The 23,990-nt window shown below is 53.6% G+C and overlaps 2 protein-coding genes across 10 annotated transcripts in view; one reads left to right on the top strand and one right to left on the bottom strand.

The window, feature by feature from the left end:
- The window catches only part of LOC149350833 (thiamine-triphosphatase-like), a 663,235-nt gene extending 661,654 nt beyond the window's left edge, over positions 1-1,581 (bottom strand). Inside the window, exon 1 of the mRNA XM_089580006.1 lies at positions 1,367-1,581. The gene's annotated coding sequence lies outside the window, so the exon portion shown is untranslated. The remainder of the gene's footprint in view (positions 1-1,366) is intronic.
- Positions 1-23,990, top strand: part of zfh2 (Zn finger homeodomain 2) — a 339,472-nt gene that overhangs the window by 292,389 nt on the left and 23,093 nt on the right. The gene's annotated exons all lie outside the window — the stretch shown is intronic.

Consider the following 23,990-nt stretch of genomic DNA (forward strand, 5'->3'; position numbering starts at 1 on the left):
GCTTATCACGGGAATCACGAATAATTTTTATTACGTTTTTATGTTTTCTTTCTCGTTGATAAGGTTTGGCTGGCTCGATTACGCCGCCTTGAGCTAGAGCTCCGTTTTTCGTGCTTATTTTCTTTTTTTTTTTCATTTGCTATTACAATGCGTATTACGCACACTTGAGGCCCTTGCCGTTTTGCCGCGTTGCGCCGGTTATTTATCTCCCATTGTTTGCATGATGAGGTGAATTTCCGTGTGGGTAGTCTGGGTTGTAGGACTTTGCCGGCTAGTATGTCTAACACGCTATGTTGGTGCGGGATGCCTTAATCGCAAGTTTCTTCATCGGGATATTTCATTTGTACGTGCCCCCTGTTTCGAGCGTGAGAAAGTTTCGGTCTCGCCGCGCCCTTTTTGTTTAGTCTGAAAATGTCGCCCTGGTTCGAGCGTACTGTTCCTAGCGAGAAAAGCAATAAGTACCACCTTGAGACGCGCATCTGTTTATTTAATGACACGTTTCCGAGCCACAATGGTTGTTTTTTCGCTGGTATTGTGCTCTTCCAAAGACCGCGGCCCATGTGCGCTCCTGGTTTTTAATGCCCTTCCCCCTGCGGGAGCCCAGCCATTGTTGACAGTTCCCATGAGAAGTGGCCCCGGCGCCTACTTTTAGGTCGGCCTGCTTAAATCTGCTCGGGGGTCTGTCTATCTGCCCGTGGACGGGCTGCATAAACAAGCCTCCCATTTCGGCCCTGCGACAGCCAGGTGTCGCGGGGTTTTGTTGGCGGCTCCCCGCGGGCCGCCGTGCGCATTGTTTGTCACCCGCGGCGGGGTGGTCACTTACAAGACCTGTGGCGGGGCCCGAACAACGCGGCCCGACCCCCGGCCGCGTCTTGGGGCCGGAGGGGACGAGCGCTAAGACACTGACAAAGGAGCGGCCGGGCTGCTCCCCATTCCTCCCTCATCAGCGTTTTTGACCATCCGTCAGGACAGTTTCGTGCACCCCACCCGAAGCCATTCAGGCCGTCCTTTGTCGGGAGCAGTCTTCCCCCCGCGGCTGAGAGGAGGATGCCCCGTGGCCTCGTGTCGTCCACTGCCGCCACTCTTTGTTTGCATGCGCCGCATTGTCTGTTGTAATAATCAATCACGGAGCAAAGAAACGCGAAAGTACAAATCCAGGCCGGACGCGCATGCCAGGGGGGGTGGCAGTGTGGGCGTTAGGGAGGGAATTAAGCCGCCGGTATTTGCTCCTACGCCGTCGTCCCCTCCTCCCGCTGCGACAAGAATGCCACGAGTTTCTCCGGGCGAGTGGAACAGGTTCTTGTTTTCGGCTCCCCTCCCCCGGCACTTTGGAGAGTCGGCAAGATGCTGGAAGGAGATTACTTACGCTTTTCTCCGCCAGCTGGGCCGAGGTGACACTCCGGGATGCATGTGTGCTGGTCGCTGGTGAATAGCCCGCGGAGCTTATGACAGCGCCGCCTCCTCCCGAGCGGCGGAGGAGCCAGTTCGGGCCAGCTGTGGCGCCGCGGGAACCTCCGCGTACGGCGCGCGCGATTAGCGCCGCCGCTGCACTCGCGCGCGGCCTGCCCGCCCTGTGCGCGTCTTGTGTGCGATGCCGACCTCCCGTCGAGCGGACGCCGCTCCGTCCCAGAACAATCGCGCGGCGCCCTTCCGCGGCCCTTCGAGGAGCTTGTTCCCGGGAACGCTTGGGGCGCACGTAAGGGTTGCTTATCGTGTGGCGGGCGCCGCACGCGTCAACATAACGGCTTTCGCTGCGCAGCGTCCGTTTAGCCTAACCGAACAGCGTTTCATAACGGCACTACAGGTCCGTTTTAGTGCACAAATGAGTTCTTGAGCTTGTACAGAGGACAAAGCGCACGCCTAGAACACGTTCTGAGTGTGTTTCGGGCTGAATGCGCGATGTTTAGTGACATTTGGTTAAACATTGTCTGGATGTAAGCATGTTCAGTTAAAGTCGTAGTATTTCATCCTCATTTTTTGCCTTCCTAGTCGCAGCGGTTTTGGGAGCGGCGGAACACACAGTTCGGTCGTTCTAGACATGTGTTTTGACCTCTGTACATCAGTTTTTCGGCCGCTTCTGCTCCCATAACCTCAGAGCTCACATAAAGATAACGTAGAGCACCCACGTCTTGCGAACGTCTTTGTGAATCTGTATTGCACACATGGCCGTATGTAGGCTGAATTTTGGAACAGAAGGTAAGGTTAAGCAGTAGTGACAAACAAAAAGATATCATCGGTAGAATACAGCAGCTTCTGTGGACAGTCGCAGGTAATGCATTTTTGCAGCAATTGCATCCAGCACTGCACGTGCGCATCTGCACATGTGTTAATTTTTACCTCTGCTGTTACTTGACATTGACCGTGATGTGCCATGTGCGAACGCTATACCCACTTCGCTCAGCATTCCCAGCTTACCAAGAAGCATAAACCACTTGGTCAAACTTCGATATCGACAAAACAAGCTGTGTTTAGGTCGCGTTCTCGCTCGCCGTTCTGTCAGGCGTGAAGCGGCGGCTTCTTGAAACTTAGTCTTGACTGGCAGACCAAGTTCCTACGGTTATTATTAATATTAATTAATCTAGAGCTGGGTTTCTTGGTGTCCATGCCAGGGACAAGCAGGCTTGCTCTCGACTCTTAAAATATGCAAATGCATTTTTCTAGAAGGGCTTTCTGCCTTCCGAACGTACAGCGCTATTTGGGCGTTTCTTTAGACCACATCCTCTCGGAGCAGCGGTGCGACGAGCAGAGGTGAACACAAAAGCCGCGCAGTTTCTTTTTTTTTTTTCTCCAATATTTTGCACTTGTATTGTTGTATTTCGATCAGTTTATTCTTTTTCTTTCCCGTCTTGTAGACATCCATGTGTTGGTAACAATAATTGAATGTTCGGCGCTTATTTTTGGTCGCTAATTTTTCCCTTCATTTAGACTATCGAAAAAAAAAAACATAGAAGGAGCTTCAATACAAAGACGACGGCGTGGCTTGGGCTTCAACGACTAATTATACAATAATCCGGGGGAGGCAATTAAAAAAGAATGTCCCGCGGTGGAACAGTCTTTCATTAACGCCTCCGCGACTTTCTTCTTCTTGATAGGGTAGAGTTTCCTTTCTCTGTTTCTTTTCTTCTCGCAGGCCGATAGAGTCAAGTGCTTCGTCTTTCGCCTGAGCCCTTCATCGCCTTGTGCCTTCAGTGGAAGGAAGGGTGGCTTGTAAAGAAAAAAATGAAGAAGTTAAGGCCAGGAGACGGCCAAATGAAAAGCGCCAAGTGTGGGGGAGTCATCCTATTGTGATTGTAATTAGAAAAACCTTAACGTGAGACAATGGCGAGTGGAATAAGAGTGGAGTGAGATTTTTTTTTTTTTTTCCTATCTCATTTTGTTCCCTGTGAGGACTTGCTTTTTTTTTCTCCCAACGTCCGTCAGGTATCTTTCGTCACACGGGGGCCAGATGATACAGTACGAAGGGCGATAGTAATTAATAAGCGGCACGCTGGCCCTTCTCATTATTCGGCCTCTTTTAGTACCCCCAATTTCTTAAAGAACCCTAGCCCTCGCGCGAAACTCGTTGTTTCTGATGCCATCAGGTTTTCTTTCCCGTGGTCTGACGTGTCGTCTCCCTTATTACATTACAACAACTGGGCATAAACATCCGCACGCGGAAACTCCTGCGTTTCCGAGACCGAACTTGGCACTTGCTCACCGTGCAGCCCTCCGCGTTTAGTGTCTGTTGTCGTGCACTCCGATTTTTAGCTGCCAAGCCGAATTCCTTCGAAATAAGTGCAGCACTTGTGAAGTGCCTAAACTAATGACGATAGTGTGCAAAACGTTTTTTTTTTCTCAATAAATTAATTTATTTCTGACGGTGCGCGAAGATTCGATGCTGTGCCGGCAAGTAACACTCGTCCGTCGATTTTTTTATTTTTTTTTCTCCTCTGAATAGCTGCTTCGTTAAGCAAGTAGTGCTACAAGAATGCTTAGTTGAGGCGGCTATTTCGGGAAAACGAATAAATTTCGATGAGCATTCAAGGCGGTGGACCTGCACTTGGAGCGTTGGCTCCGCAGTAGACTGTCAGAGGTTCGCGGTCGTCCGCGCGAATACCGACAGCAGGCCGTTCTTTTCCGAGCCGGTGGGGGGGAAGCGTGGATCCGATGGCCATCCGGGGAAGTGCGACAGATGCCGTTTCCAGCCCTCCGTGTCCGGTCGTGGCAGGAAGGGGCCGGGGGAAGGATGGGAGGCGATGGAAGAGTGCGTCTGTGGCGGGGGAGCAGCAGCAGCTCCCACGCACCTGTGTAATCCCCCGTCCAGCAATCAGGGCACCAATGGGCCGTTACAATGCCGGCCCTGAGTGAGCACTAAACATCAACGGTTCGATTGATCGTCGGCTGGCTTCTCCGTCTGTCCGCGGCCTCGCTCTCCGCCGGTCACGCGCAGACCGCACCCTGACCCCGCCGCAGCGGGCTCGCCTCTCTCCTGAGACCCCTGCGGTTTCGCGCGCCGCTCCGCCGACGGCTGCCGCTGTCTGCTCCCCGGCCGAGATCACGAGCTGGATGTGCCGCGCTTCTCCCCTCTCTTTCGCCCGTCGTCTTCTTTTTTTTTCTTTTCTTTTTTTTCTAGGCTGTGTGTGTTATTGATGCCTGCTCGCTGCACATCCAGTGCCGTTTCGTGATGATTTCCGGTTTGATGTCGCTGTTGCTTGCGAGTAAGGTCGTTCATTATGCAGCGTTTATGCGGAGACGGCTCGGGCTTTCAGTCATCTAAATGTTGGGCGACGGGAAGTTGTTGCGAGAAAAAATCTCTCCGCACGCTCCGATACTGTGTGCGTCAGACTTGTTTTGAACGAGGCGCTCACGAGCACCGTAAATAGTTCCTGATACATCACGCTGAAGGTTGTTTGATTAGTGTGCCTTCTGTTAGTTTGAATTCACCCAGGTGTCCTGCCGCGAACTCGAGGTAAAGAATTGCGCAGTGAGGCTCAGGCTGGCGATACATTTGCCAACTGTCGAATGAACGCGTTCGCAGAAAGCGATCATCTTTTCGCGTCGTTCGCGTTACGACATTCAGGCGCGCCACTGACATCATATTTTGTATATCTGCCGACCTTACTTGGCGTTCATGATACGAAAAATGATTTTCTCCAGATCGCGTCCCGGGCTGTCTATACAGCGCAGCGAGGTGCCACACGTCTTGCATGAAGTTGGACTTAATGCGCAGGCAATCATGTTCGTGCGCTCGACTCGTTTCCTGCCAACACCGCAACCAAATGGATATTCCAAGTCTTGTGGGAAAGAGCAGCGAAAACGTTGTGTGGGCGTTGCGTAACACATGCGTAGCTTTCACAGGTTAGGATACTGTACGCGGCGTTTTTGAAGTCCCCGGTCGTGCAAGGAGCAGACGGGGGAAGGCAGGTTGGAGGGGGTCGCCCGAACGGCTGGCGTAGAATTTCGTTCGCGCCGCGGACCCCAGTGGGCTGGCGGCGGCGATTGGCTTCTGCCGTGCGCTGCGCGGCTCCCAGTCTCGCACGCGTGCGCTACTCGCCCACGCCAGCGCGTTTCGGTGTTGTGCCCCTGGTTGTCCACTGTTTGCTGCGCGTGAGTCAGCGGCCCACACGGCGCTCTCCTCTCGGCGCGTGCTCTCTTCCCGAGTGGGCGGTCTGGCGGCGCCGTGTGCGTGCCTGCCGCTCCTGGAACGCGGCCTGCTTGGTATGCAGGCCGCGGCCCGCCGAGGTCCGCTGGGTCCTTGCGGAAATGTAGCGGGTCCCCTTCCGCCGCCCCTCTGCTGAGCGTCTCCCAGCCCTTATCGCGCCGCTTGTTCGCCTTTTTTTGGGGGCCCGCGGACACTTTGATTCGCTGCTTTCCAGTCCCGAATCGACCGCGATAGTGGAGGCAACGCGCTTCCTTCCCTTATTTCTTCCTTTGGTTTTGTGCGCGTATTTCTTCTGCGGGCTTCTCGTTTTCGCGCGCCTTGCCCGTCCATGTGACGTGTGCACAACTATCTCGTTACATGACCGCGGTCGAATGAAACGGGCTGCATTCCTCGCGCTAAATGGACGCGGCGTCCACCGGTCGTGCAGCATACCGGTTGGTGTTTCTGTGATCCGGTCTTGTATAGGGGTGTATTTTTCCTCACTATTAACATTTTTCCTACCAAGTTCAAACGGTGCCTTCAGCGGAACACTTTTGCAGTGATTGCCATCCTTGAACGCTTGTTACAGGACCGCGTACTTTCATACACTGTCCCTATATATATATATATATATATATATATATATATATATATATATATATATATATATATATATATATATATATATATATATATATATATATATATATATATATATATATATAATCATTCGTGTTCAGAGTCCCTTGACGACTGAGCAGGAAGCAACAGCCATTTTTTTAGCCGAGCTGTGGCCTAATCTTACGCATAAAGAAATATGCACCCTGGACAAGCATGCGTCGTCTTGACGTTGTGGAATACGGCACAGGTACGGTTTATTCATTGCTTGGGCCTACTCAAGTATTCGTTTTCTCTATTTTTTATTTGGTCTTCGTCATGTATTACTAAGTAACGAATTAACACACAAAAAAGTCTCCTTTTCTCACACGTGATTGTAGAGGCGCTTCGACCTCTCCGTCCGCGTCGAAACGCAGGCGAAGGCAAAAAACGAAGACCTGAAATCGCACAATCGTAGCACGATATCACGGCTCCGTACAAGACTCAGGCGCATTTATATATTTGTGTATTTCTTTTTCCGCGTTGACCTGATTCCAAGAACTCACTCTTTTTCCCGTTGCCCGCCCCCAGGCGGATGCTGGGTAACGCGATAGACCCATCGGTGTATATCCGCACCGTGCTTGCTCTCGCGTCGCGCAAAATGGTCCCGGCCGCCATCGCGGCGCCTCCTTCCCTGTGCCGCCCCCTTCCACAAAAGCGGCGCACTGTGTCGCAGATGCGGCGGCCCCTGCAGTTGTTGCGAGGATTGATGAATTTTGAAGAGCAGCTTTATTCCCTCCCCCTCCTTTCTCTCCTGCCCTCCAGGCGCCTTTCGCGGCCTCACTAGGGCTGCGCGCTATTTCAGACGCAGTGAAGGGAAGGGTCAGAGACGGAGATCAAAAGGCCCGTATGCGGAAAACCAGATCCATTTTGTCAACTCGGAAAGCGCAGGTGAGAAGACGGAGGGAGGAAAACGGCGAAGGCGAAAACCTTCCTGCGCTTAGCGGGTAAACAAGGCAAGCAAACGGCAACAATCTGGCGTCGCGGGGCGCTGGGGGCTCCGGAGGGGGAGAGGAGCCGTGGCCTCACAGCCGCGGCTCCTGGCGCTTGTGCCTTCTATTGCGCCTCTGCGAAGACCGTCCGTTCTTCGTCAGGTCGGGCTAGACAACGTTCTCTGCTACTGCGGAATAGGCGCTGTGATATAATGGAAAAATGCAGGTCCGGTTGCGACCGAGCGATGTCGTCAGTGCGCGCTACAAGGCCTGCTGCAATACAATTGTGCGGTTGTTTGGAGAACTCAGTAAGTGCATGTACGCTCGTGTGTCAGGCTTCCTAGTGAAGCAATCGCTGATGACTAATTATTTTCGGTTACCTGTGTGGTCGGCCACTTTAAAGCTATGAAAACTCTTTACGATCATTTCTTTTGACAATCTATTTTCAGTATTTACTCGCCACCTTTCATCTTCACGTAACTTATGCTTTCTTTCTTTCTTTTTTATTTGGGACAGTTTACTACAAATTGGCTCAGGAGGCAATAGTAATATTGCCATTTGTCCGAATACAACTTGGTTGCGAGTAGAATTATTTGTGCACGTCTTTAAATAGTGCAAAGCTCGTTGTTATCTGCTTTCGATGTGAATCCCTGCGCTCTGTAAGACATTCCGCTGGGCGGCTGCTTTCTTCCTGTTTGTTCGCGTTCCCTGGCCTCCGTACTTGCGCCTTGTGTTTTGAGAATATTGCGTCTCGGTAGAGCCCCTCCGGCACGGTTACTTTTCAGAACAGTTTTGACGAACTGGATGTATACCAGACAAGCTCTTTCTTGCGTTACATTCACAATAATGAAAACAGCTAGCGCAAGAAACGGGACGAGAGAAGGATACAGCTAGCTAGCTGTTTTCATGTATAACCAACAGGCCCAAACTCACGCCTGAACGAAAGTCACAGTAACGCGTCTTCTACGTACACTCAGCCCGTGAAGCTCAACACAGTAGGTAGCGTGAGGAGCGTGGAGGCAGTAGAAAACATTAGGGAAGCTGCTCGCCAAATCAGTGCGCGAAGCCTCGACGTTTGGTCGGAGCGAACCCCGTCCAAAGCGGCAGGTGCGTGGCGGTTGACCAACCGTGTCGTGCCTGTATGAATCGTCGTCGCCGGGCGCAGAACGAGGAAATAAAGCGGCACCCTTTTATCAATGTCGAGGGTGGAGAGGTTTCGGTTGCGCGCGCCACTTCCTCCTCACCGGGCGCCCTTCCTGGCGCGGCCACAAGAAAGGAAAGAGGGCACAAAAGTGTTCCCCAAGCCCCGGAAACGCCTTCATTCGCGGTGGATATGCTGCTTACATCAGCGCGCCCGCCAGCGGTTATAATGGTTCCGCGGCGAGTTTCGAGCGCTTTATTGATCAACCGTGCGTTTTACGCCCATACGTGACCGCTGAGAGGAAATTCCGCTAGTCGGAAAAGTTCGCGTTGCTCGGGCGCGACTTACAAAAGCTCGAAATGGTTCGCCGACAGCTTCTTTCTGGCGCACGACGGAGCGACACGCGAAGCAATATACGTACGAGAAGGCGCACATGCGAAAGTCTCATTAGGAAATGTTGAAACAGTCTGGCCCTGCTGAAGTTTATTAAGGCGCGTTTTTCCCACTCTTTGTTTGCTCCTCCTTTCTTTCTTCTTCCCCCCCCCCCCCCCCCCCCCCCCCCCCCCCCGCTGGGGTCTCGCTTGGCCACGCACGGCCTTACGACTTCATGCGTGGCGCTCTTGCATAATATAATTGCGGTCGTGTTTGAGAGGAAATGTTCCGGTTAGCTCACGCTGTCGTTAGGTGGAGGCTGTCAGCGTCTGTCTCTGCGCCACTTGTAAATGCTGTCTAATTCAATATTTTCCGCGGCTCTCATGTGCGTACCTGTCCGCACTTGTCGCCAGCAGCTGGGTCCACGCGTCGCACTGGTGGCACTCGGCGTGCTCGGAGGGTGCATGCGCCCATGTCTTTCTTTTTTCTGCTGAGCGACGGAGTACATCCTTGTCGCTTCCGCTGCGTAAATACTGGCGCCACACATATTCTCTACGAGGGCTAAAGAGCTGCGGTTTCAGGGTCCCGTTCTTTTTTGCCTCGACATGAGTTTTCACTGGCCTGGAGCTGTCATTTGGAGCTTCCCTTGCATGCGGCTGCGTGGTGTCGAATATGTGTTTGTTCTGGACGGACACGGTCAGGCGCCGCATGGCGGACAGTACCGCGCCCCCGCATTCTAGGAGCGGCGGCGCGCAGTTGGCGGCGCCCGACGGTGCGCGGCCGGTTCCATTGCGCGCACATCTTCCCTTCCTGAAAGCCGCTCTTAGCACGCTGTTATCTCGGGCGCGACTGAACTTTGTCCTCATCGGGGTTTCCTGTTGTGGTGCCCGCAGTCGGGGGAGCAACGGCCACGCGACGTCGCGCGGGGGATCTTTTGTCGGCTCCTCCCAGGGTTTGCAGGCGCTCTTCATTTCTATGCCGTTCGGCGCGGCCGAGATTCGGATCGTTCCGGAGACTCTTAGCGTGCCGCGCTCTTGACAGATCTACTCGATCGGGACGTGGCTTGGCGAATAATGGCATGTTCCGTTTGTTTTGGCCGCCGCCGTACTGGCGCGCGGGCTTCTTTCGCTCTTAGCGGCGCGCTCGATATTCTTCTCGTTAGTTCCCGGATGGCCGCTATTTAATCTGTATTCCCGGGCGCACGCCAGAAAGCGCTCCTGCTCCGCCGCCTCTCGATGCCACCTCACGCAAGCGCTCTCGGCGCGCGCGCTGGCCGGCACACCATCGCACAATTACCAGGGCTCGGCGTCGGCGGCCCTGGTTGACCGCTCTTTGTTTCTTCGTCACGGCCCGTTCGGCTGTTTCATAATCGATAAATGAATTGATTCCCGGCCAATGGTCAGCGCCGACGACGCTAAGGACGCCCGGAGGAGTGCACGCGTGGGACCGGCGACACAAGTAAAAACGATCGATATATCGGTGTACACGGCCGGCTAGCAAAAGCGGCCAAAAAAGCGCTGGCCCTCCTCTACACGGGTATTGACTCCCGGCTGGCTGGCTGTTGTGATTTGGGCCCGTGTTCCCGGCCAGGTGCTCGTGGCCTGATTTGTTCGCCAATAGCGGCCTGCACGCGCCGAGCATTGCAGCTGATGACGGCTCGGGCAAATTGCGGCTGCCCATCGACTGGCGTGATTAATGCCTCGCGTGTCGGCCCGCGCGCGCGCGCCCAACCGGTTGGGCCTTTGGGAATTATTCAAAAGTTTCCGGCGTCGCCTTGTCTCTTTCTGCGCCGCCGCTTCTCCCAGCGGGCGCTCTTCGTGCGCTGCTTACGTGCGGTTGCGACGGCCTGCGCATGATTTCCAGCGGCGGCAGTGCGAGTCCGGGGCTACGTGCCTCGCGGGGGGGTGTGTGCGTCGCTCATCCGGACGTGAATGCCCTCGCTCCGGCAATTACAGAGATGAGTAATTACTCTGATGAGTCGCACTTGATGACACCGCCATTGTGCATGGCGGCCCCCAGAGTACGTGTGGCGTTCCATCTCTCTGCCTTCTTTGTTCATGTGCCTGGGAATCAATCTCCGGCGGCGTTATACCTCAGGCCTGCGTTCCGTTTGATTAAGTCGTTTTAGATAATTCTGGCACGCTGACGAAGGTCGCCAGTGGCGTGCGTCTTTGTGCAACTTGCATCTGTACGCTCTTATTGCTCTGCTTGGTGGGCGCCTTGGTTTCTAGCCAAGCACCTATGGAATAGTTCGCATCGGACCAACTCACTAGTTTCACCGTTGCTCTCACTGCGCTTTGCTCGCTTTTTTCCTCCCATTACTAATCGCGATGGGCTTTGTTTTCCATCTTCTACCACAGCAGGTTCCTCTTTTGTCACTCAACTTCCCTTCGACCGTGGCGATGATTTGTACGCCAAATGGAGTTCGTTTGGCCGGCAGCGCACCCTCACACGGCTGCGTGCCTTGTTTCCCCGCTCGCAGTGACGCTGCACTAATTAGTAATTACGGAAGCCATCGCGGTGTAGGGCCCCGCGTTGGCGTTCTGCGCACGCGTCTCCTCTGGCGTGGTTGTTTCTGTTAATTGCGCGCCCTCTTTCTTGCTGCTTCGTTCCGGCCCCGCGAGCAAGCGTTGAGAAAGGGGGCTGCCCAGAGGGAGGGCGTGCGCCCACGCGGATGGAAATCTGGAACTGGGGACGAATGCTGGTGTGCCCATCCGGCAGACCCCTCTTATGCCAATAGCGTGTAAATATATTCGTCCTCGTCGGTAGCCGCGGCCTGGTTGCCATAGTTACTGGCGGCAACTAGCTCTCCCTCCCCTGGGGTGCTTTGCTCTCGAAAACTAAGCCTGCCCCCTCCTCCCTCCGGCGGTCGCACGCACGCACTTCCACTGCTCTGACCCATTGTATCTGGTTAATGGGCGGCCGCTCTTGTGTGACTCACGAGTATCGCGTGTGTGCAAGGACGGCTCTTCTCGCAGCCCTCCGCAATGGCCGCTGCCCGCGCAAGGGCGCATTCCGAGCGTCTGCAACAAAGGAGGTCCGAAAGCGGAATTAGAGCGCGCGGCTCGCGCCCGGAGCGCTGGTCGCCCACGGGAACAGGACACTGCGCTCGGCGGGTCGTCGGGAGGAAAGACAGAGTGGGCCTTGTTGGCGCCATTGTTGTCGTACTCTGACGCCCGCGGTCCGGTCGCGCTGGTCATCGGCTCGAATTCGCCGGTCGATGCGCTCCCCCTCGGCGCGCAGCACGCCGCCAGTGACGCCAGTAGGTGCATCTGAAAAGCCCAGTCGCCTCGGCTGTCGCCTGGAATGCCGTCACCTCCGTGACGCGTCCCACTCCTCTCGCATGCTGCGCTACCGTTCAGGGAGAAGAGCGGAGCAGCCTCTGGTTCCGCTCTCGGCTGTAGCGTGTCTGTTTCTCGCTCTTGGCGAGCTTCGTTTAGGTTCTGGCCGACCTATATGATTCTTTGCAGTCGGTTTCCGCTGTGCAACTCTTGACATTCGTTCTTCTTCACCTTTGTGAAGAAAAGGCCCCCGAGTGCCTGATCAAGGTGGCGATAGTGCGGCGGTCTTCCGCTGCCGGCGCATCCACATTTCGCAGCCTGGCCTAATTGAAGCAGGTCAATATTGGCGTTCCTCGCGTCGCAATCGAGGTCGCTGGCTATGGGTGGGAAGGCATTTGCGAACGGGAAAAATAGGTTCCTCGAATGAGTTGCGATGGCCGGCGGCGTGCGAATCGCACGCTCACTGGACTTGCTTGCGTCTAGAGAGGAGGGGGCCATTGTTTGATTCCCAGCAAATAAGGCCTCGTGCGTCGGCGCTGCGGGCAGAGACAAAAGGCGATGAAAACAAACTTAATTAAAACGAAGAGGCAAAGCAAATTAAAGGTAGGCCGCTTATTGTTACGCAGAATGGCGGTCATTTTCTCCGCTGCTCCGGCAGTCGTGGCACGGCTTGCATCGCCTTTTCCTCGCCGCGAGCCGAAAGGCGTCGGGACGCGCGGCAAGGGCAGCGCGGCGTCCGTTGTTTCCAGTCGCCAATAGGACGGAGGGCATCGGGCATGCTGCTAGGCAAATAAAATTAGCGGAGTAGGGGTGGCTTTGCCGAAGAGGACGCGGTTCCCTTTTGTGTGTGGCTTCGCCCCTTGTAAGGCTTGAGCGAAAGCTGAAGACGACAATTAAGGCCGAAACCCGACAACTTCTAAGGAGGCTTTTCCTTCATCGAGGAGGTTCCCCTCCTGTCATATTCGCGTTCCCTTTTGCTTCTTCGGGTATGAGGTATTTTTCGCTGTTTTCTTGTTCTGCTTCCTCTTTCTAGTTTCTCTGTCGCCCGGGCATTTCGCGTCTCTCTCTTCCATGGCAGTCAGATGGATTTTGTTTTGTTTTTCCCTGCAAATTTCCAGCTTTTGTTTCCTACGTTGGTGGCTCCCTGCTGCATGGGCGGCTTTGTCTTTCTTTCTGGCACTGCTTTGCTTACTCATGCAAGTGCTGGCGTGTGGCTTCCACGTTGTGGGAGTCACGTACGCTGCTGCATTCTCCCTTTCCCTGTCGCCGCACTCTGCTAGCACTGGGAACAAAACGCTAAATGTCGCATTGCCTGCTCGTATTTAACAGGGCCATCAGCTCGGCTTGACCTGCGCAACTGCGATCCCGGTGTTGTCAAACCGCAGGAGTAATATTTTTTTTTTCATTTGTGTGTGCGTGCGTGCGCGCGCGCGTGTGTGTGTGTGTGTGGGGGGGGGGGGGGCTGTATACTTTTGACGGGGGCTGTACATCCAACTTAGTTCAGTGTTTGGGAGCTTATAGGGTGCATCCACTTCCACGAGTTTCTAGGGTTTCGAGTTTCTCACTGCGCTTCGTAGCACTGAGAACCCTGGCAAGCAGCGCTGGTAAGTAGTGCTGCACGCGATTTGAAAAAAGGATACGAAGTGTGCGGGACGCCTGCGAAGCGGAAATGGCAGTCGCAGAATTCTAGGAAAGCTTTTTGGGGAGATTTTTTCCCACCTTCTACGTTACCTAGTCTAGCTGAGCGTGGCGGACATTCGGTCTCTCTAATTCTCTTTTGGAGGTCACCTTGTGAAAACCGCAGTGTCCGGCAACTGTCATGGCGATCCGCTTGGGCGCAACTTTCTGCTCGCTGTCCAGTGAGCACCGCCGCTTCGGGTTTCCCCTGCCTGTGGCCCCCATAACAGGTCGACTGTAGTCCGCAGTGCGGCACGCTTTCTCCCTAGCTGGCGGCGGGACGGCTCTATCAGCGAGTGTCACACAGCCACTGACCGCAGGGACGACCTTCTAGGCAGCCGAGAGCACTATTATTCTTCCGGCGTGCGCCGCTCTTCGCGCGGAGGGGGGAGGGAGGGGGGCAATGTCTTCGCTCCACATGCGTGTCCAGCCGACCGGTTTTAACCTCCTCTTGGCGGCGAAATCGCCGTCAATAGAAGTTGTTTCACTCTCCGCGCCCTCTCCCTCGTCCTCTGCTTGGCGGCAAGAAAAATGGACTTGCTACATAATGCGACATGAAAGAGTGCTTGAGCAGCGAATTGAACGATGAGATTGCGCGCCATCGCCTCTGCTGGGCCAGCTAAAGCAATAACAAGATGACGGCAGCAGCATTCTGCTTAACTGGCCTAGTGCGGAAGACAAAAGACAAAGAGGAAAGTGCGCAAAGGAACACGGACACGTAGCAAGAAGGGGCCCCCCGAGGTTGGTGTCTGTTCTGTCGTTTCTCGCTCCCTGTCCGTGTTTCATCGCGCCGTTTCGAGTTTGCCGTGGATTCTTTCTTGCCGGCTTGCACGAAGAGTTTATCTTTCTACCCGTACTGCATCGGCGTTTCGCAGCGAAAGCACAGCCGAATGAAAACAGCTCGTGCGGATTTAGAAAATTTAGCTCACTGAGCTCGGGAAGTGTCCGCGCGTTGCGGTTGCGTTTGTTGGTCGACGTAAATAAATCTGGCGTAGTATTGAAGTAGTTCCATAATTGTTTTGTTTGCTTCATTGGTGGCGTTATTGCACGCAGGCTTAGCACCTTGAGCAGGTCGTCCGGCAGTTTTGCAGACTCCCGGTAGATGTCGTTAAGCTCACAAGTTGGCTGTAGGATGTCTCGCTGCGCGTTCGCAACACATGAATCCAGACAGCCTAAAGTTTTCACCAACGTTAGGTAATGCTAGAAAGACATGTTGTATTGGAGCCACTCACATAAGAGGTTTTGCAAAAAGAGTTAACATTGACGACTCGTGTCGTAGAGTATCGATATAGCAGTCGGTGGAGCATGCTACCGTCTCTTGCTTTGTTTACAACAGAGACTTTGACTCGAGGTTTTCCGGTACAGTGCAAGGAAGAGACAAATGACACGCGCGCACATTCAGTCCTGCAACTTTTTTTTTTCCCGCCCAATCCCGCTCTTTTAGGGTATCGCTGCTGCTTACGTCAGACCCCACATAGTCGCGCATTTCTTTGCGCATGGACCTGAACGCGGACGTCTTCCTTCGTGTACTTTTGTTCGACTTTCATAGCTGGAACAAAGCGATGGTCGCGCGCACACTCGGGAAGTGGTGGCTCGCTTGCGGAGCGGGCCGGAAGCCCGAACCAGTTGCTTTACCTTCAATGCGCCGGCGAACCTCGCAAGTGTGACGGCGCTCTCCGCAGCTCTTTCGGTGGCAGGAACTCCTCTTCCTCCTCGCTCTTTTAATTTCGTTAGGCCCCAGCTGCCGGCGCGACGCGCGTGACTCATCCCGAGCTAACCCCGGAGCTGCGCCATAACCGCGTGGCCGAGGCTCTGGTGAACGGCACTCTATGAATTGGGCGCCCTCACCCACTGCCTTCTTTCTTTTTTTGCTTCCCTCTTCCTCCGCTTCTCCGGGCTTGTTTTCCCCCTTTCTTCGCACGTTAGGCACACTATTAGTATTTCCGATCAGAAAATAAAGAGAAGCGGAAGACGCCACGTGGGATGGCCACAGGCGGAGAGAATGGTCCCGGTGAGATCAGGCAGGCTGGAGCCGAATTCGAGGAGATTATAAACTGCGGTGAAGAAAAAAAAAAGGGGGGAGGAAAGAATATACGAGAGGAGGCGATGAAAAGCAAACGGGGAGAAAACAAGCGGCGGTGGAACAATGTTTGGGATCCTCGGCAGTGCAGCGGCGTCCCAGCGCGGAAACAATGGCCGGTGTCATAATGGGGGCAGAATCTATTTTGTTCCCGGACTGCGGTGAAGGGGGCCCGGGAGAGCCGGTAGGAACGGTTGATTTCCGTGATGGGGTTGACGGACAAGGGGATAGAAACCGGCCGGGAGGCCAGGGGTGGGAGCATCATAGAAAGGGCCATTAAAAATCAAATTCAGCACCTGGTAACACTCGGCGCGGTGCGTGACGCTTTGTTTGCGGCCTGCGCCCTTTGCGCGAGAAACATTGGCATGATGATCGCACAAAGGGGCGCCCCGAAGCGCGCAGAAACGAGCCTGCCAACGGCTGCTCGGGGCTGTCACGGCGGGACGCGTTATTGCGTTCCCGGCAATGTAAAGGTGTCTCTTTTTTTTTTTTTTCTCCGTCTCTTTCATGAACGTGCCTCCAGGGCTGCGCTTTGTCGAACGTTAACGATTGCGTCAGGCGAACTTGAGAAAGCTTGCACCGCGCTAACAAATATGTAGATGTATACATGCGTGCGTCTAAGTTCGTACTTACAGACCCTCCAAACTCTACGAGGTAGCACAGGTCACGATTCCAAATTTTAATTAAACCTTACCTCTTGCACACTACGGCGTTAGCAGGAAGTGATTAGGCAAGTAGGCTCGCAGCTTCTTCGGTGCAGATAAGTTCCACAAACTGTTCTCTACTACTCTTTACTGTTTTGCTACTGCTTTACTACTGTTATTAGCTTTGTTCGGCGGCGATGAATCGGCGCTGTAGCCTTCATGACCCTAATCGGTCGGACCCAATAGAACGTTATTGCTGCCAGTAACAGCGCTGCCGAGTGACAGCTCCTGAAAACCGTTCTCCTGTTTGTGCTACGGCATTAACAGCCTCGTTGCTCAGATTGATGTGCACCGTTGCATTTAGCGCCCGATTCCAGTCTTTGTTGTCAAGTATTTCGTTTTCGCATGATATTACTCTGCTTCTGCAATCCTCGTGCTGTACGAAAACTCTGTTTAGTATCTAAGGAAAGGTAGGCGTCCAACAGCGACGTTCTTTAATGTCTGCTGTCATGGCGGCTGCGTTCCGTGCATGTGATTATCCTCGTCACTTTGTCTCACCGCAGCCGGAGAAGCCTCGCCATGCGTGGCTTGCGGCCTTTGATTAGCTTCCTGCAGAGGGCACTTAGTGCACACCAAGCTGACGATGAAGCGCGTGACAAAAGGCGCGTCGCTGCGTGCAAATTTCCTTATAGCTTCTGAATACTTTGCGCTTCTCGCTCGTCTGAAAGCACGTGTCATGGAAGGAAGTTGCGCAATCTAACAGGAAAACGCACTCTTAGTAGAAGTTCTTTTTTTTTCTTTCGTGCATTTCATTTTCCCGTCATGCAAGCGTAGCGTACAAAGCGAGGTTAGTTGAGATGTAGCAGATGCCTGGTTTTTGAATTGGTGCGAAGTACGAAAGGAATATATATATATATATATATATATATATATATATATATACTGTGATGCAGTCGGCCTGTGAGGCAAGTTGTAGTGTGCGTCCCAGGGTTCATTTCGACCGCCCGGGGTTCTTAAACGCGCGAAACATAAAATAAGCGAGCAGTAGTTTTTGCATGCGACGTTACTGCTTTAGGCGCTCGTAAATGATTACCCAAACACATCTGGCTTACCTCGCTCAATTTCGTGGTATGCATTCTAATAACCTGTGCAATCAGCATTTCATGATATGTCTTCTCTGTGAGCCCGCTGTGCAGACCTGGATGCGAATGTCAAGAGGCGCGTCATTTTCTTTGGCGTTCATGTTGCACGCACGATTGAGCTCCTGAGCGAATAGGATGCAGCCAATAGGCGGCCTGCGCTGTGCATGCAATGTTTTGCATGCGTGCGTCTGTGTGCTCCTGCCTCCTGGTGTGTGAATTAGCGAATTCCGGCTTGTCCGTGCTGCGCTGCCGCCTTGTCTGGCCCCTGACCGGTGTTTCCTCTGCTTTCTCCACTGTCGTGCTGCCTTACTGAAGTCGTACCGTCTCGTTGGGCGTATAAATCAAGTCGTTCGCGCCGCCCAGGCAAAGCGTGAACCGCGGTGTTTGGTAGCCGCGGTGTTTGCAAGGTTTTTGTCCCTGTTTAATGGAGGCGCTAGTTCAACGCCTGACCTTCTGTCACAAGATTAATGGACTTGTCCGGCGCTTGCAGCCCAACGTGGAAGAACGCCCAGCTGCGGGCACACGTGGCCACCTGCATTCTAATTCGGCATCACCCTGCTTAGCTTGGAACAGGAACTGAGAAGGCGTTGGGTTCATTCCTTATCTTCGTGTCTCTTCTAGTAGCCTCGCTCGTGCGTCAAACACGCGGTGCCTTTGCTGATGCCCAGCAGAGCGCTTGTTCAGTGGTCAGCTATTGAAAGTGTTGCGATCTACTGTGGAAACTTCGCAGTGCTATGTCGGGAGTTTTTAGACGTTGCTTGGTTTGAGCATGGTGGCGTCTTCGTACTGGATAGCTGTTAAGCCTGAAGCGGATATTTCCCATAAAGTCTGAAAGGAATTCGGTAGTAAGCATATATGCTTCTAATGTTAAAAAAAGAAGATAACGATACGGCTCACTGGTAACTGGCGCTTCGCGGGAAACGCCGAGGCGCGAACTGTCCGTCTTTGTTTGAAGACCAGTCGAAAGAGCTGCGCGCGTCTCTCTGCGTTGGCTGGTGAAATAGGCGTTGCAACTCTCGGGTAACTGCCGCATTTCTGGTGTGAGCGCTTGTCTACTTCCCGCTGCCCCTGCAGGTTTGCGCCCCCCCCCCCCCCCCACCCCCCCCCCCCCCCCCCTTTTTTTTTTTTCTTTTCGTGTAGGTGGTTTGTGTCTACGACAGCTGCAGAGGGCGAGGGCGGCGAAGATGAAGAAAGAAAAAATGCCAACACGGAAGGACCTGCGCGAGGTGTTAGTGGCCCTTGGGGTTGCAATCACAGAGCTTGTTTTCATGTCAGAAGGAGCGAAAGGGCCGAGACCGATTTTGACAGCCCCGGCACTGCAGGTCCGGGGTGAACGTCCGTACAATTGTCTGCCTCAGAGGGCCGAGAGGCGGGCATAAGCTGCGTGCTGCGGAAAGCTATCGTCCGATGATAATGGGCATGCAGAAAAGTCTGCGTGTCTCTGGATTGGTTTCCAGAATTCTCGGGGCCGCTTATTAGACTCTCAAAAGAAAAGCATTCAGGTTCATATCTTCTTCTCCGAGTAAGGAGGAGGGATTATCGCGAAGTCAGCGCGGGCTCGTCGTGCTGATATTTTGGCCCATGGTAGTTTGCCAACAAAGTAGCAGCCCGGCTGCAGGTGTGCCCTGTGTGGGGGCGATTGTCTCCGAAAAGCTGCATGCACAAAGGAACCTGTCTGAACACGCGCCATCGCGTCTTCGTTGTGGCCAGCAGCCAGACTTGCTTGCAAAGCTAGCAAAGTTGGTGCCCTTCATTTTAGTGACGACCACTTGTAAACAAACTGAGCTGTTCCTCATCTTTTCTTTTTTTTTTCCCCGAAACCACGCTATCGAAATTTCCGAGTACTTCTTTCAACTTTTTGTCCATATTTGTGAACCGATCCGCTTGCATTCATCGCAGCATTTCTGGATGCACGGCTGCGGTGCGTTGTTCACGCGTAATCTCTTTATGAGTGCGGTTTTCTCGGTATGCACTCTCGCCTGTGCTGGGCAAGGTGACTACTACCGGCCGTGGGTGTGTGTATCTATCCACGGACATTGGATGGTTGTTTAAACAAAGTAGCGCAAATTGAGTAATGCAACTGAGTGCCGCATGCGCGCATTCCAGTCGGCCAGGTAGACTCAAAATGTGTTCAGGGGCGCTCCAGAATAGAACGCACTCACTCCTGCTGCTTTGCCCGCGTTTCCTACGCGCCACATGGTGCGCTTGGGGGGCTTCCTTTCCCAGTGCGTCTTCTGTTCCATGTTTTTCCTGCGCGCAGGGGAAGGGAAGAGGGTGAGGATGCGGCCATGATTTGAGAGACCTTATGGGGGGGGGGGGGGGGGGGGGCACCTTGAATCCGTTTGGTTCATTTCAATGACAAAGCGTTGAACGGGCGCTTGGTTGGCGCTCCCAAAAGAGCCTCTTCCCCTCTCGCTCCCCCTACTGTTCGTGGAGAGAGGGACCTCGGTCGCTTTCACTACGGGGAAAGAGGGAGCTGCGGGAGAGAAAGGATGGTCGCTCGCTGTCTTCGTGTCCCGCCTCTCGCAGTCTCGGCGGTCTCCCCTCACAGTCGTGGCGTTTTGTTGGCATGCGCTTCTGTTTAGTCCTCCTGCCCATAAGGAGCCCTGCGACCCCCAGCCACGGCGGCTGCGTCCTCGTGTCGTCCTTGTGCGTGTGCTGTTTGCTGGAGCGCCGCTTTTCCCCTTCGTCCGGTTCGTTTCTCCGGCCGGGTGGCTTATTGGCTTCGCGAGCTTCGAAATTTATTCCTGTGGATACCAAACGGCGCACCAATGTCAGCGGCGAAAGGTCAGTAGATTGAATGAGACTCCGATATGATGTTCGCACACCTTCCGTACAGCTCAGCTAGCACTCCTGCCAGACATTCCGTCAGATGTCCGACGCAGCATGGTGGGGTGCTGCGTTTGGCAGCTGTCGAATAAGGTCAGAGCTCCAGCCGCGGGGGTCCTGGTGGGGAGCTTTTGGGGAATATAGGGACCGCGCAGGACAGTGTGCTTACAGTGCAGTTGAATGCCACGTATTCCGCTGCGCTGTGCGAGGCGGCGGAACTGTTTCCGGTCGGAAGTATTTCCGTCGTTCGTCGACTCTTGTAAAATGCTGTTAGCCTCGTGTTGCCATCCAGGAAGGATAGCGTTATGACCGCTGCTAACTTTGATGGCGGTGAGGAAAATTTCTAGTTTGGTCGCACTTTTATTTTATTTTTATTTTATTTTTGTTGACGTCATAACGGCGGGTCACTGGTGGACAACTGTGCAGATGAATGTTGAAATGTCGCTTGCGGTTTGGGTTTTTGGAAACAGTTTTACTGAATGATGGCCGCATTGTATGTCGATGTGTGACCTGCGCATGCCATCTTGCTGCTCGATGTTTGATGTAATTAATCGACGGCGGGCTACTATCTCGACTATTTAATTAGCTGCCCCTTGTAGCTGTAAAGATTAGCTCTCTCTCAGCGCCTCGGCGAGCGTCGACGCCGCCACGATGCTTCTTGGCCGTTCTTGCTTCCGCAGCGTGGGCAAAACGCCCGAGTTCGTCCCGCCGTCGTCTTGAATGCGATATTAATAAATGAGATCGGTGTGAAATTAACATTTGTCAGCTTCACCGCTGCGCATCGCGTGTCCGAGATGAGGTCGTAGTCCGATGAGACAGTCTACGCAGTGAGCGGAGCCGGCATGAGAGCGATACCTCGAATGTCTTTCCTCCGCGTAGCTTGTCACCACGAAGCCTTTCATGCTCGTAGCTTTCGCCTGGCGCCTTTCCATTTTCATGATTTCTTCTGTGTGACTTGATGTCAAATGTGCGACGCTTTCGTCGACGTCTTACTGCACCTGCATCGACGGAAGTAGCCGACTTCGTCAATCTACTTCGTAACCCTGCTCTGGTGCCCTCTTTCCGCGTCCTCCGCTCCGGCGCAGCTGGGCCGTACAGAAGCGTTCCGAATCTCTTCCGCGCCTCCCTCGTAAGCGGGGTCGGCCGCAGTGGGAGAGAATGAGGGTGCAGAATGCAGGCAGGCACAAAAAGGGAAGCGTGAGTTCCCACCGCAGCCTGGTGTTGCGCGCGCCCGTCGGCTTTGTTTCGTTGCTAGCCGCTATCTGAAACTCTGCTCCGGCGGGGCACGCCTCCGGACGATTAATTAAACACCATCTCTTAAGAAAGGGAGTCAACAAGTTAATTACCCCCCGTCCCCGTGTAAATAAAGCGGCTTCCTCATCTAGCTGGGGGCCCCTCTTTGTGGTGCTCCCGTCTCTGCCCGGCTGCGTGCCCCTTTTGTTTTCTTTTTCTGCTGAGTTCTTTGTCTGAGAGCGCTGCTTCTTCAGCACGTGCAGGCGCGCCGTGCGGTCCCTGTTGATCGCGTTAATGCGCTCACACCCTGTTCCTCCCGGAGGTTAACCGGGGGGCCCTTCGCTGATTTCTCTTGATTGTTGACCGCGTCCTTTTGGATGCCTCGCGACGGCTCCAGTGCGACTGCTAAATGGGAGCGTCGAGGCTTGTGGTGTGCACGACTCGTAGAGGTCATTGCTGCTTCCTCTGTCAACTTAATGTCACAATCGCTGCCTTTTTCTCTCTTCTGTTCGCGTTTTATTTATTTTTGCCTTCTTTGCTGTCTCGCAACAAGCGAAGCACTGTCTCTGACCATGACGTGAACTTCAGTATCGTTGTAGTGGTGTAAGTTTAGGCGTTGTTGTTTTTACTCGGGATGCGGCAGATGGCTTAATTTATGTTTTACCGACAATTCTTTTGGATACCTCTGTGCGTCTGATTCCTTTGCTCAGTATGCGGAAGCGTTGCATGCGCCGTGCGTGTACAACATGTAGGATGGGTTGTACACACGCTGCGGTGCGCACGATTTGAGTGTTCTCACCGAGGCCAGCTTACAATCGTCTTGCGCATCGGAGTCTGAGTTGAGAAGCGATCGGCGGTCCCAGCTGAACGAGTCGGTGGATGGTTAGAAAAAAAAAAATGACTGGTGTTGCTTTCCCCATGAGTTGTATTCGGATCAAAAACTCGTCCGCGAAAGGAGTATGTGGTTATTCATTAAAGAAAAAAAAACAGGGCAAAAAAGACAGGAAAAGATTTTTGCCTGCCGCGGCATCTGCTATCGGACACTGAAGCACCTGAGCTGCGGCCTGCGGAAATAAAGGGACAGCGAGTAGGCAGGGAAAGCAATTTTCGCAAACGGAAGGGCGACGCAGTTTTTCTTTTTTGTCCTGCTGAGTTGGGTTCCGCAAAGGTGTGGTGCCATGTGTAATGAGTCACCTACTTGGCGGCGCTTGGATGCTTGCAGGCTGCCACTGTGCCACGCTCGCTTCGCGAACCTTAGCGCTCGAGAAAAGCAAGTCGTTTCGCTGTATGTAGGCGTGAGGTGAAAACCTTTCGAACGTACTTTCTTCCGACACGCGTATATGTTCGCAGTGCAATCTGAACGAGATTACTTAACAGATGGAAGGGAATTACACGCACTGACAGAGCTTCCAAACCGTGCGACCCCCCGGGTGCTTCGCCCATGCGTGGCGCCCCTGGCGGCCGCAAATGCAAACTATGGCGTCACACACCGCACTGTCCACTCCCCGGTTCGGCACGCCGCTCCTGCGGCCGTGGTAGTACTTTTGCTTATGGTGCCTAGTGCACAGTATAGTGCCTTCTCCGAGTTAAATCTTTTTGTTTTGTTGTGAACTTATTACTGAAAGACTTTTCCATTCAGAATGTATTGCACCCTTTAAGGAGAAAAAGGCGCGCTGCAAATTTCATTAAAAGTCTCTACTGTGGTTGTCCTTCTCAGCACAGTAAAAAAGCGTGTAATGATGCCGAAGTCCCCCCGCTACCGCGCCCTTGCAATGCCTATTGACGCGCAAATGAAACCGCTGCGGTGAACTTCGGTTGCTAAAGCTTAAGTACCTTGAAAGACAGTACAGTTCTCGCGCTGGCTGAGCAAGAAAGGTATCGCAAACAGTTCCGAAAGATCGCATTAGCTCATTTGGGGTTCGCGTTCTTTTTGCCCGTCGTAGTTGCGTTTTCCGCGTCTGCGTCGGCGTTTCTATTTTCGGGCAGGTATTTTCTCGTTAGTGCGCTGTAATCGACAGGCTTGTGCATGTCTAGAGTGTCGCCTTCTGTCGGCACTTTCGTACGTTAACGCGAGGCGAGCACCGCATGGAGCCGGCTTGTCTAGTCGCGAGCCCCTTTTGGCGCATTCGTGCTTTAAACCATCCAACCTGTCTATCGGAGCACCGAGCCTTTGGTTCTGCCTTTTTATTTTCGTGCTCAGCCCGAGACAGATAGGCGAGGGTTGGCGGTGATTTAGGCAAGGCGTGTTTGTGTGGGCTGGCTTGTTTCAAGTTGGCCAGGGGCGCACGGGGCATCTATAAATATAGATATTGCGCTCGAGGCGCCATTACTTTTAACGAGGGGATGTTAAGAGCCCCGTGTTCTGTGCGCCTCGTCTTGGGC

This window comes from Amblyomma mixtum, chromosome 3, assembly GCF_055824585.1.
Source record: "Amblyomma mixtum isolate Tamu chromosome 3, ASM5582458v1, whole genome shotgun sequence".
Taxonomy (NCBI): domain Eukaryota; kingdom Metazoa; phylum Arthropoda; class Arachnida; order Ixodida; family Ixodidae; genus Amblyomma; species Amblyomma mixtum.